General features: G+C 43.6%; 1 protein-coding gene across 11 annotated transcripts in view; it reads left to right on the plus strand.

Moving 5' to 3' along the window:
- The window catches only part of cntn1b (contactin 1b), a 721,932-nt gene that overhangs the window by 415,597 nt on the left and 293,518 nt on the right, over nucleotides 1-12,817 (plus strand). The window lies entirely within an intron of this gene.

Raw genomic sequence — 12,817 nt, forward strand, 5'->3', positions numbered from 1 at the left:
AATTCATACTCACACCTTGATGGGAGGTGCCCGGATGGGGTATGAGACAAAATTTGGTGCTCTCAACATTGCACAAAACATTGACCAATTCAATAAAAACATGACCGAATTAAAGTCGCTTATTTTAAAAACCTAATTAATGCATAAATGACTCACATGTTTCTGCTTTTGCGGACTGACCAAAACAATAGTTACATGAGAGTACCGTTAGCTGAAAGTTCCCCTCCAAACCACTCATGGAACTCCGTTGCTATTCCTTCACAGCTGCTGAAGCAAAATCCTGGAATTACATTCCTAACAGCTCTCAGGTGTTCCCCCGACTCAGGACCATATCAGTTAAAGAAGGCAGCTCACCGCCACCTCCTTCAGGACAATTAGATGTGTTCCGTATGAATGAACAAACCGATAAATTATATTTGTTTTCATTTTCACCTGCAAGAAACACTGACATTACAGGCTGGAAGTTTCTTTGTTAGAGCTTGGTTAACTGCTGCATACCCTAATGTCTGCTTCATGACCTTATTTCTGTTCTGTTCAGTTTTTGATTTTTTAGATGCAATTTCAATTTCACTTTGTTCCTTACATAATTAAATGATTTAAATGCCGAATTAAATATTTCTCTCCTTGTCTGCAGCAGTGGTTTTAAGACAAATCTTACTTTGTTTGAGTGCCAGGTTTTGAAGTCAGGAAGCAGCTTTCAATGAGATGCCTAACATTGGTATAACATGGGTGTGGGAACCCCAATCACTTCATTCACAATTGTCTCGAGTTGCAGGAACATTGATATGGATGGGCACAGTCAAAGGCAGGTTGAGCATCCCCGCATATAATCCACTTTATCAGAGAATCCCGACAGCATGGAAGCAGCCTGTTTGGCCCATCGAGTCTACTTCAACCCCCGCAAAGAGCATCCCACCCAGACTCCTCTCCCTACCCTTTCCTTGTAATCCTGCATGTCCCATGGCTAATCCACATATCCGTTGACACAATGGACAATTTAGCATGGCCAGTCTACCTGGCCTGCGCATCTTTGGACTGTGGGAGGAAACCAGAGCACTGGAGGAAACCCACGCAAACACGGGGGAGAATGTGCAAACTCCGCACAGACAGTCACCCAAGGGTGGAACCCAGGTCCCTGGTGCTCTGAGGCAGCAGTGCTAACCACTGAGCTACCATGCCACCCTGTTCTGAGCATTAGTATTACAAAACTTTAATTGTTTTACAAACAACTGTTTGTTGATGTAACCTGAGGGACATTTTAACTGTGCACATTTGTGTGAGAGTCCATTGGAAAAATAAGGTATTGTGGTGGTGCCACACTTACTGTTTTTCATTGCTTCAGGGAAGAGACGAGGTCAGATTTTTTAAAATAATCAGAAAAACAATTTCGGTATCACTTCAAATTGTTCATTTTCTTGCGCCTTGATTCAGTTAATTTTCTTTATATTGATTACAGACATCCTACAGATCACTGTAGGTGACTTTGAGATTTATTTCCCAGTATAATACATGAACTCCACCCTCACAGACAGTGTGAGCCTGACTCAGTGACAGTGTTGGGAAGTGATTGAATTTGCCTGTTTAAGATATCCACATGGGATCCAACATTTTAGAAAAAAGGAAAACATAGCCGCAGTTCACCATGCAGTTTTAACAACTGGCCTCATGAACTCTCAAATTTTGCCACAGTCCTGAAGAAAGAATGAAAGTGCCATTGTGCAGATTGACAGAATCCTGCAGCACTGCTATTGTGCAGTTCCATGAGACAGCTTGAGTGGCTTTGAAGCATTATGAATTATGTGGTGTAACAGCACTCATCTGCCTCAGCTCAACTTCTTGTACCTTCAGTGAGAACACCCTGAGGAAGCTCCCCATCTCACATTTGATTTACAATTTCTGGCAAACCGGCTGTGACTTTTTGGAAACGAAAGGAAGCGTTCATAAGGACCAGCAGTAATGAAAGCCCACGTCCAAATCCAAAATGGCAGCCCTGACCAGAGCCAGTGGCAGGAACTGTTACAGCTGTCCTGTTCCATTGCTCATTTGTATGATAGGCAGAGCATCTTTTCTGCTTGACTGTTGTATTCTTTTGGTAGCAAATGCCACTTGATGCTTGTTGGTAGTGTGAAACAGCTAACACTGCCTGTTGCTCAAATATTTAAGGCAGCAGTGCTGGTGTGATCTCATCTACGTGGGCTGTACATCCCAAAAAACAGGCTGATCAAGCAGCATTTCCCTTTGGCTTTTACAATTATTGGACTCTGCTTACAAAACTTGCAATACAGTGATGAATCACATTGCTGGGTGATCTTCGGTGTGCAAGGAATTATGCTGATAATCAATGGAGGACTGTCCGTCAGCCTCACAGTATGATGCATGTGTCTGGTGGTTTCTGTTTTTTTTTCAATATTGCAGACAGAAAGCACATCTACACACAAACAGGACTGTTTCAACCCAACAGCTGACAGTCATTTGCTGCTTCATTTCTCAGGGCAATGTCTTAACCAGTCAGCGTCAACTTGCCTGGTTGAAGACACAAGTCAAGCCTGGCACTTAACATAAGATAGCATTAACTTGGGTACAGACATTGTCGTGGAGAATGCAATCCGATTGGTCAGCAAGTACGATCAGCGTTTTTCTCATGTCCACAATAAATGTCAACTTCTCTTTATGTTGCTATTTCTTATGATCTTTCCTAATGAATGCATGATGACAACGTTCAACAAAATGTCTCTTTTCTGGCAAAACTCAAGTTCTGAACCACCAAATGACCATTGTGTACAATTGTGTCTTTGTCTCAAAAGTGGTTATATACATACAGGTGAAATGCCATGTAAGCAGATGTAGAGTAACAGCTAATTGTGGGAAAGCAGCTATTTAAAGTGGAAACCATTAATACTACTTGAAGTAGATTGACAGATCCAAAGCTTGATGTACGTGAAAGATAAGGAATATTAAATTTGAGCAAGGTGTAGCAGAACTAAGAGTTTATTGGTAACTACAGGACCACACCATAATTGATTCTTTCTGTTTGACATAAATGCAATATTTGTAACAAATTGAACGAATAGTTTATTTTGAATTAAAAGGCGAGGTGACATTGTTCTCATGCATATTCTCAACAAAGAGGAGACTCGGAGACTCTGCAGTTTCTATCTCATTGAACAAAGATCCAGCTGTCACTTCAGGCGAGTGTGAGATGAGAAGATGCAGGTTTTTGAGATGAAGATTTTTGCATCATTGTAAATTGTCTGGATGAGAGCAGCTCCAAAAACACTCCAGGAGCTGAACATCGTCCAGAACAAAAAACTATCTGCTTGATTGGCACCACGTAGACCGTCTTTGACATTCACTCACTCCCTGTGAACTGACAACACCATCTACAATCATGACCTTTACTGCCTGGAAGGACAAAGGTAACAGATGCGTGTGAAGACATCCCTCCATATTTCCCCTCGAAACCTCATACCGTCTTGACTTGAAATTGTATTGCCATTCTTTCACTGTCACTGGGTCAAACCCTGCAACACATTAGTCGTTTGTAGGTCAAGACCCTTGAACTCTCTTCCGAACAGCATTGTTGTCATCCTGTCACCCCAACAAATGCTCGCTTACCAGGCAGATGTCAACCCAATTCCCATTGAAGAATAATGCAAAAAGAAATTGTGTCTTGCTGACATCCAGAATAAACACAATATGTGTTATGAAGGGTGAATGCGCATCAGAGATTTCAATAGATGGAAGTAAAACTAAACTTCACTTGCTTGAAACTAATTGGGGAGAAATTGTTTTGTTTGTATTTTGTGAGTGGTAAAATGGAAACTTGGACCATCACCAAGTTCTTGCTTTGTTACAGACCTGGAGAGGAGTATGGCAATTTGCAAATCTGCCTCCAATTTTCATAGTAAATTAAATGGATGGAAAGTGAGAAAATATTTCCTCCCCCAGGACTACTTGCCCGTCATCTCAGATCTGGGCTGTTTTAGCTCTGACTGGAGGCTGGTTTGTCTTAACTTCCATTATTAATTATTTGTGAAAATTGCCTACGATGATAGAGTCAAGGTGAATTGAGAGAAAGGTACACTGTGAAAGATCAGAGGTGGGAAAATGCAAGGAGCACCTTCATTCACTAGAATTATGTGTCCTCGATGAAAGATAAGCTCATAGGTGATAGAGAAAGTAACAAGACACCAGGCAACAAGATGTGAATGCACAGATCCACACTTAGGAAATGCTTTGTAATGTTCTGAGATCTTGAAAGGCCCAAGAGAAGTACAGTCTGCCTTTTTGTCTCATTTTTGAAGATCAAATATCTGAGGATATTTTTTTATACCCCTTTGTGTAAACAGTAGCAGTGCCAAAAACTAGGTCTGTTTAAGAAGCAAATTGGACAATTCTCTCGAAGGATGAGATCAATAGAATTGAAAAGTGTCCTTCATACAGCTCACATTTGTGTGTCGAACTCTGGCACCCGGGAGTCATAAGGAATTTTTTTTTACAATTAAATGAACTCGAGTCAGATTTAAATATAAGCTCTGTCGGTGTAGAGTATTAAAACAAGCAGAATATAAATGTATTTAAGTTGGCATTGTTGGGCCATGGACTGTAGTTCTTATTCAAAGTATCGGCAGTGTTTCAGCGAGGGCAAGAGAATGCCAGCACCGCAAGGGTTAACACTGGAGTATTGACATTCCAAATACTCCACTGTTAGCCCTGAAGCAGAAGAAACAAGGCAGGATTCAAACTGGTGAAAAATGCATTTGGGATTGAAGTCAGATGTTCTTCACGGAGAATGATCAATACTTGAAGTATAGGTTAACATCTTTGTTTATTGAACAAATAGCTACTTTATCTGGCGAGTGCAAAGTTGGCTGGTGAACCAAAAACGACTCGAACCTCGACTCATCCTCTTGATGATTTACAGGCCCTCGGTGTTAAAGATTATGTCAGAAAAGCGCTTAAGTATTAATAATGTCGCCGAGATGCTTTCGCATTATTTTCCAAATTGCTCTTTTCTCCTGTCCACAAGTAGTGAAATCCTTGCTGGAGGTTTGCTGTACAATCGTCAACCTGTCTTTGGTCCCGTTTGTTCATTTGACAGTCTGGGCATTGTGCAGTTGGCATGGAGTGGAAAGCTTGGAAGTCTGGGAAATGTGAGAGTTCAGTGAAGAGTGGCAAGGAGGAGTACCTTTGCTTTTCCTAACCTATTCGTCTGTGTAAGTAGTCTGCTTGACGGCAACTGAGCTAAAGTAGGTCTACACGTAGAAAGTACTACAACTTCAATAAGGATACCGAAAGCAGTTATGTGTTTCCAGAAATGGAGAAGCACAGAATTGTTGCATTTCAGAGGGAGGAGATTTGACCCATGGTGTTTTATTAAGGAGCACAACTTTCTATTTTAATTAATATCAGGGGAGGCAATGGCTGGCTGTATTATTGCTGGATTGTTAACCCAGAGACCCCAGGAATGTTCTGGGGACCTGGGTTTGAATCCCACCATGGCAGGTGGCGGAATTTGAATTCAATAAATATCTGGAATTAAAAATCCGATGATACCATCAAACCATTGTCGATTGTTGGGAAAAGCCCATCTGGTTCACTGCCATCATTAGCTGCCATCCTTACTTGGTCTGGCCTACGTGTGACTCCAGACCCAGAGCAATGTGGTTGACTCTGAGCTCCCCTCTGGGCAATGAGGGATGGGCAATAAATGCTGCCTGGTCAGCGCCTCCCTCATTCCGTTAAGAATAAAGGGGAAAAAAGCATTTAATAGATACAATAAAACTATGCTTAAGAATAGCTCCAATTGCGTTAATGAATTCCATTTAACAAATTAGTGCACTGACAATGGTGGCACAAGCATTGTGTGGCATCTGTGAAATATGGGAGCATGTTGACTGTGTGATCAGGGTGAACTCGTGTAACAACTGCATAAATGTGGAGGAACTATTTGAGGTCTGTTTGAGGCTGAGTTGAAGACCTTGTGTTCCACCAAGGTGGGGGGAGAAAAATCAGGCTACTTCATCCCAGGAGGCAAACACACACCCTCGAGAATGGGGCAGTCCGCTTCCATCTGTGTTAAGGGATAAGGGAGTAGGACTGTGCGCTCGCGAAGAGCTGGACAATACTGTAGTGCAAGAGACTCAGCCCTTGTGAATATTTGAAGTGCTCGTCTGCATAAACAAGCAAGGTCTGTCGTAGAAGTGGACTAGCCGGTGCACCTTGATTTCGGAGATCTTTCAAATGGGGAACGAGTACAAAAGAATGTGTTGGTAGTAAGGGATAATATAGTGAGGTGGGTTAGAAGTGTAGCCAGGAGTGTGAGCCCAAAAGGCTATGCTGCCTACTTGGGGCTGGGGTTGCAGACATCTGTTCAAGGCTGGACATGACCTTCACATGGGAGGGTCGGATGAAAGTGTCATGTCCATTCAGCTGCCATTGACAGAGGTAGAATGAAGGAAACAAAAAGTCTGCATGGACAGTATGAAGGGGCAGGCACCAAATTGAAGAGAAGAACCTCAAGCCTTCTCTCAATTATTGCCTGACCCGTATGCTAGTTGGAGGAGGGGTGTATAATTGCCGTGAAGACTAGTGTATGAGAAGTAGGTCCCATTTTGCAAGGCACTGGCATCGATACTCGGGCAAGCAGAGACAGTGTTATTGAGATGCTGTGCACCAGAACTCTGCAGAGACCATTGCTCCAGGAAGTCATGTAATGAGAAGAAAGGAAGTGGACACCATTTTAAGACAAAATGGGGTGAGGGACCCAGAATAAATGTATCAAATCAAGAGCTAGAGTCAAGGCAGGAGAGCAAAACGGTAATATAGGGGATGAAGATCAGAGAATGGCAGGAAGGGACACACAGAATGAACCTAAGTATGTCCCACCATTATGACTTGATATTACCTGGAGTATTGTGTGCAGTTTTGGTCTCCAAATTTGAGGAAGGACATTCTCGCTATTGAGGTAGTGCTGCGTAGGTTCACGAGGTCAATTCCCGGAATGGCAGGACTATCATATTTCGAAAGATTGGAGCGACTGGGCTTGTATACACTTGAGTTTAGAAGGATGAGAGGGGATCTGATTGAGATGTATAAGATTTTTAAGGGATTTGACACTCTGGAGGCAGGAAGCATGTTTCCGCTGATGGGGGAGTCCAGAACCAGAGGACACAGTTTAAAAATAAGGGGTAGGCCATTTAGAACAGAGTTGAGGAAAAACTTCTTCACCCAGCGAATGGTGGATATATGGAATGCTCTGCCCCAGAAGGCAGTGGAGGCCAACTCTCTGGAGACTTTCAAGAAAGAGATGGATAGAGGTCTTAAAGATAGTGGAATCAAGGGTTATGGGGATAAGGCAGGAACAGGATACTGATTGTGGATGATCAGCTATGACCATAATGAATGGTGGTGCTGGCTCGAAGGGCCGAATGGCCTACTCCGGCACCTATTGTCTATTGTCTATTGCAAAGATACCAAAAGGACAAAACTAAAGGTCCTGTGTCTGAATGTGCACAGCATTTATAAAAAAGCAAACAAATTGAAAGCACACATTGAAGAAAATAAATATGATCTCAAAGGCATTACAGGGGTGACCTAGATTGAGTCCTGACTATAGAGGGATATATGACATTCAAGAAGAATAGGTATTTAGCTTAAGGGTGGAGAGTTAGCACTGTGAATTAAGGAAGGCATAGTTGTAATAATTTGCGATGATCTTGGCTCAGGAAGTAGGGGTGTAGAGTTGGTGGAGTGGAGACGAGCAACAGTAGGAAGACAAAAGTCACGAGTAAAGTGAGTATGGAGAATAGCAGAACATGACTGAAAGATTCTTCAGAGAGAAGAAATTCAGAAGAATAAGCCACATTTACACATTACTAATGCTTTCAGTTAGCCCCACACTGTGAGATCCTACTTTGCTCAAAAACCTTTTTTGATGGAACACTTTGTTAAATGCCTTGTGGAAATTGAAGTGCAGTACATCTTCAAGCCTCCCCATAGCCACAACTTGTGTAACTGCTTCAGAGATGTCCAGCAAGTTGATTGATTGCAATTGCAGCGCAAATCAGCTGGCTGGACAGCGGAGCTAACTGATAACAACTCCCCGCCCCCTGACCCTGTTTGATTCAAGATGGGAGGGGCAGATAAAAGGAAATTATCGGCCAGTTAATTTGATGTCTGTGATGTGAAAGTGTTGGATTAAATCGTTCAGGAAGTCATAGCTGGATGGCTAGATTGCGATTAGGAGTGGAAAGCTTTATTAGATTTTGTTAAATCAATCCAAGGGTATGGAGTTGAAGTGCACCGTAACCAATTCTTCATTGTTAGTTAATGCCCTCCATTCTCTGTCTGAACCAACTGAGACATCAGGGTGCATCGCTGTGTGTTATTTGTTAATAAATGCAAACATTCATTGTGTGACCTGATAAATGGACCCCAGCTTAGAAACCAAACTGTTTTACTGCAGACTTAAAGAAACTTTCGAAGAGTTGTCACGGCCCGTGTTTATTTTCGCACTGCTGTGTTGAATGGCATGTGGCAAGTAGGCATAGGTGCCGAAAGGTGTCCAAGGCCAGCTCCGTTCTCATGGAGACGACCAAAGGTCAGAAGTTGTTGAAGGTCGCCCCGAAGCTGATTGTTATTGTTGCTGATCTTGCAGTATCACAGTAACCAATTGGGTAGAATAAGTTGGAGTCGTGAAAGCGTAACCATTTCCTTCTGTAAACTCTGATCCTGCAGAAAGGAAAGCTCGGTTTCCCTTGCTCCTTTTTCAATGATTTATCACTGAAAAAACAGTTGAACGACGAGCGTTTTCAACTTAAATGGATGGAAATGGACTTGTGTGAGCTTAAACATGCACTTCATTCAAAATTTATAGCAGCCAAAATTGAACACTCTTTACAAAATGTACTTAAGAGACCTGATTAATGCACTTTGCACTGAAAGATATTTTTTGAAAAACTAAATGAATGGAAAAACATTATTTTTCATTGCGTTTCTACTTCCATTGAAAGCCAATAGCACACATCATGCACTTTGTAGTATATTATTTTAATGCGAACGTGGAGAGGAAGGATTTAGGTATGGACTAGTTACTTAAATCAAATTTAAATTACAGCCCAATTGGTAATTAAACTTTACATTTCATAAAACCACACAATTTACAGTAATAACTTACACATTAAACGGAAACAACCCTCAGTGATGTGACGCCAAAACAGAGAATGACTGAGCGTTAACAAGGTAGGCTCGGAGGTGAAGGAGCTGCAATTCAGATGTTGGTGTGTTCGCTGAGCTGGGAGTTTCGATAGCGGACATTTCATCCCCTTATTAGGTGGCATCTTCAGTGCTGTTGTCCTGTGCTGGTTCGGATTTATATGGTCTACTCAGACCACTAGGAATCATAACAGCACACTAACCAGCAGCCACACTAATACAGCCACTGACCAGAGAGAAAGACCCAATAGATACCATGGACAGGGCGAATGTGGTTTACGAGATACCACGCGGAGATTGCACAGAACACTACAGGGGGCAAACAGGCTGACAACTAGCAACCCACATCCATGAACACCAGCTAGCAACTAAGCAACACGACCAGATGTCCTTGGTTTCAATACACACGGACAAGAAAAACGACACCTTCAACTCGGACAACACTACTATCATCGGACCAGCCGAACAGAGGGCAGCCAGGGAATTCTTGGAGGCTTGGCATTCAACAGTGGACTCCATCAACAAACACATCGGATTAGACCCGATACACCGATCATTACAGCGCACTGCCAGAACCAGCACACACCAGAAGCAGGAAAATCCAGGCCGTATAAATTCGAACCGGCACAGGACAACAGCACTTCGCAGGAGGCTCCACAGCACTGAGGATGTCCCCGAGTACTGGGACAAAACGTCTGCTATCAAATCTCCCAGCTCGGCGAGCACACCAACATCTACAGCCAGCCCCCAAGCTACAAATCTTCACTGAAACCCTGAGCTGCAATTCAGTTAGGCTTTTCTGCGGTATGGGCAGACTGGGAAACTGGTCGGACCAGACAGGCTGTGGGTCACCCTACTAGAGGAAGTAGAGCCTCTTTGGGGTTGAACTTGCACAGATTACAGTTTGATGGGGGAGGAGTGGTGTCAGCATAGGATGGAGTTGGAGCACCTCCAGAATGTCGTGAGAGGAGATCTGGCTGTGTGTCATCTTGCACCATCCTGTCTTTCTGTGAGGGAGAGGTGCCTGGATACTTTCTAATGGAGCACCCCATTTCTTGGCAAGTCTGGCCATCCCACTGGCACCTGCAAAATAGCTAGGGAGAAAAGGGTTTGCAGCTTGCAATGAATGGCACCTACACAGAGGGGTGCATCTTATAGAAACATGTAAAATTATGAAGGGAACGGATAAGATAGAAGCAGGGAGGTTATTTCCACTGGCTGGCGAAACTAGAACTTGGGGGCATTGCCTCAAAATAAGGGGGACCAGATTTAGGACTCGGTTGAGGAGGAACTTCTTCACCCAAAGGGCTGTGAATCTGTGGAATTCCCTGCCCAGTGAAGCAGTTGAGGCTATCTCGAACGTTTTTACACCAAAGATATATTTTTGAACAGTAAAGGGATTAAGGGTTATGTTGGGTAAGTGGGTAAGTGGAGCTGAGTCCACGAAAAGACCAACCATGATCTCATTGAATGGTGGAGCAGTCTCAAGGGGCCAGACCGGCCCGCTCCTGCTCCTAGTTCTTATGTTACTGTGAGAGGTGCAGACCAAGGGTGGTACTTAATCAGTTGGTGGGACATAGATGCCTCAACATCCCTGCAGGAGGGTCCTGGTCTTGCAGGGTTTTCTCTGTTCACAGTGGATGAGGAACTTGATGTTGATCCCCAGCAGATTTAACAGGGAGTGATGAGTTATTCCAGTAACAGTGAGTGGGGGAACGGTCGGCAAACAGACATGGAGGTTCTGTTGGTACGCATTTGGGAAGATGCGTCAGCAGATCTTGCTAGGGCCTCCCTGGAGAGCAACCCTTCGTGAAATCGATTGAACCTCCCACATCTGTTAGCTGAGATTCAGCCAACTCCAACTATTCCAGAAATCTCAGAAGAAACAAAAAAGCCATTTTTAATGATGGGCAGAATTAGTCGCCACACTAAAGGAAGAAAGTGGAGGCTTTGGAGAGGGTGCGAAAGACGTTTACCAGGATGTTGCCTGGATTGGAGTGTCTCATCTATGAGGAGAGATTGGGCAACCTTGGATTGCTTTGACTGGAGAGTTGAAGGCTGAGGGGCGAGCTGATGGGAGGAACAAAGAAATGGCGGAGGAATTGAAAGGTGCTTTGCATCAGTTTTCACAGTAGAAGATGCCAGCAGCATGCCAGAACTACAGGAGAATCAGGGGGCAGAGATGAGTGTCATAGCCATCACTAGGAGAAGGTACTGAAGAATGTTCAGTCAAAGCATTTGGAGTACACTCCAAAGTCCTGAAGAGGATAGCTGAGGAGATTGTAGAGGCATTCGTGGTTAGCTTATAGGAGCCAGGGAAGGTCCCAGAGGGCTGGAAAATGGCTAATAGAGCACAGTTATTTACAAAAGGAAAGAGGCAGATGTCAGGAAACTATAGGCCAAGTTAGCCTGATCTCAGTCATTGGTAAGACATTCGAGTTCATTGTTGAGTCTGAGATTGCAGAATATTTGGCAGTCCATGGTAAAATAGGGCAAAGTCATTGGATAAGCATATGGACGTACGTGGAATAGTGTAGGTTAAATGGGCTTGAGATCGGTATGACAGGTCGGCACAACATCGAGGACTGAAGGGCCTGTACTGTGCTGTAATGTTCTATATCTAAAGTCAGCATGGGGTAGTCAAGGGGAGGTCATGCCTAACAAATCTGTTAAAATTCTCAGAGTAGGGAATGACTAAATTAGACAAAGGAGACCCAGTGAACATGATTGATTCAGATTTCCAAAAGGCCTTTGACATGGTGCCGCACAGAAGACTGCTAAATAAGATAAAGAGTCCATTGTGTTTGGGCAAGGAAGTGGCATGGATAGAGGGTTGGCTGACTGGCAGAAGGCAAAGAATGGCAATAAAGGGATCTTTTTCAGGATGGCAGTCAGTGACTAGTGGAGTTCCAAGGGGATTAGTGTTGGCACCACAACTATTCCGTTATACATTAACAATCTAAACAAAGTAACTAGGGTGGAGTTGCTAAATTTACAGTTGACCCAAAAACAGGTGGTAGACAGACTCATGAGCAGCCATGCAACAGAAGGATATGGACCATATGCAGGCAGATGGGATTTATTCAGAATTACATCATGGGTGTCACAGACCTGGTGAGCCAAAGGGCCGCCTCCTGCTATTTGAGGAAGCGTGGAGGCTGTAGAAGGACTTTCTTTGGACAGGCTAGGAGAGTGTGAAAAGAAGTATCAGATGGATTATAATGTGGGAAAGTGTGAGGTGATGCACTTTTGTAGGACGAATGGAGGCATAAACTGTTTTCTAAATGGGAAAGGTCTTCAGAAATCTGAAGCACAAAGGGTCTTGGGTGTCCTCGTTCACGATTCTCTTAAGGTTAGTAAGTAGGTTCAGTTGGCATTTCGGAAGCTGAAATAACTCCACAGAGGCTGGTATCCTGTCACCAAGTCACCCTTTATTTACACATAGGGAGTCCTTTAGCACTGATCCTACTTCCTCCGAGCCAGCTCTTAGAGTGAACAGGATGTCTGACACTCCTGTTTATATCTGTCAGCCAGGGCTCCTTGATTAGACAACGCCAATCAGGGAGCTCCTGTGAGGTCCAGCTGGCTGTCCTCATTACAG

Source organism: Stegostoma tigrinum, chromosome 18 (assembly GCF_030684315.1).
Source record: "Stegostoma tigrinum isolate sSteTig4 chromosome 18, sSteTig4.hap1, whole genome shotgun sequence".
Lineage (NCBI taxonomy): Eukaryota > Metazoa > Chordata > Chondrichthyes > Orectolobiformes > Stegostomatidae > Stegostoma > Stegostoma tigrinum.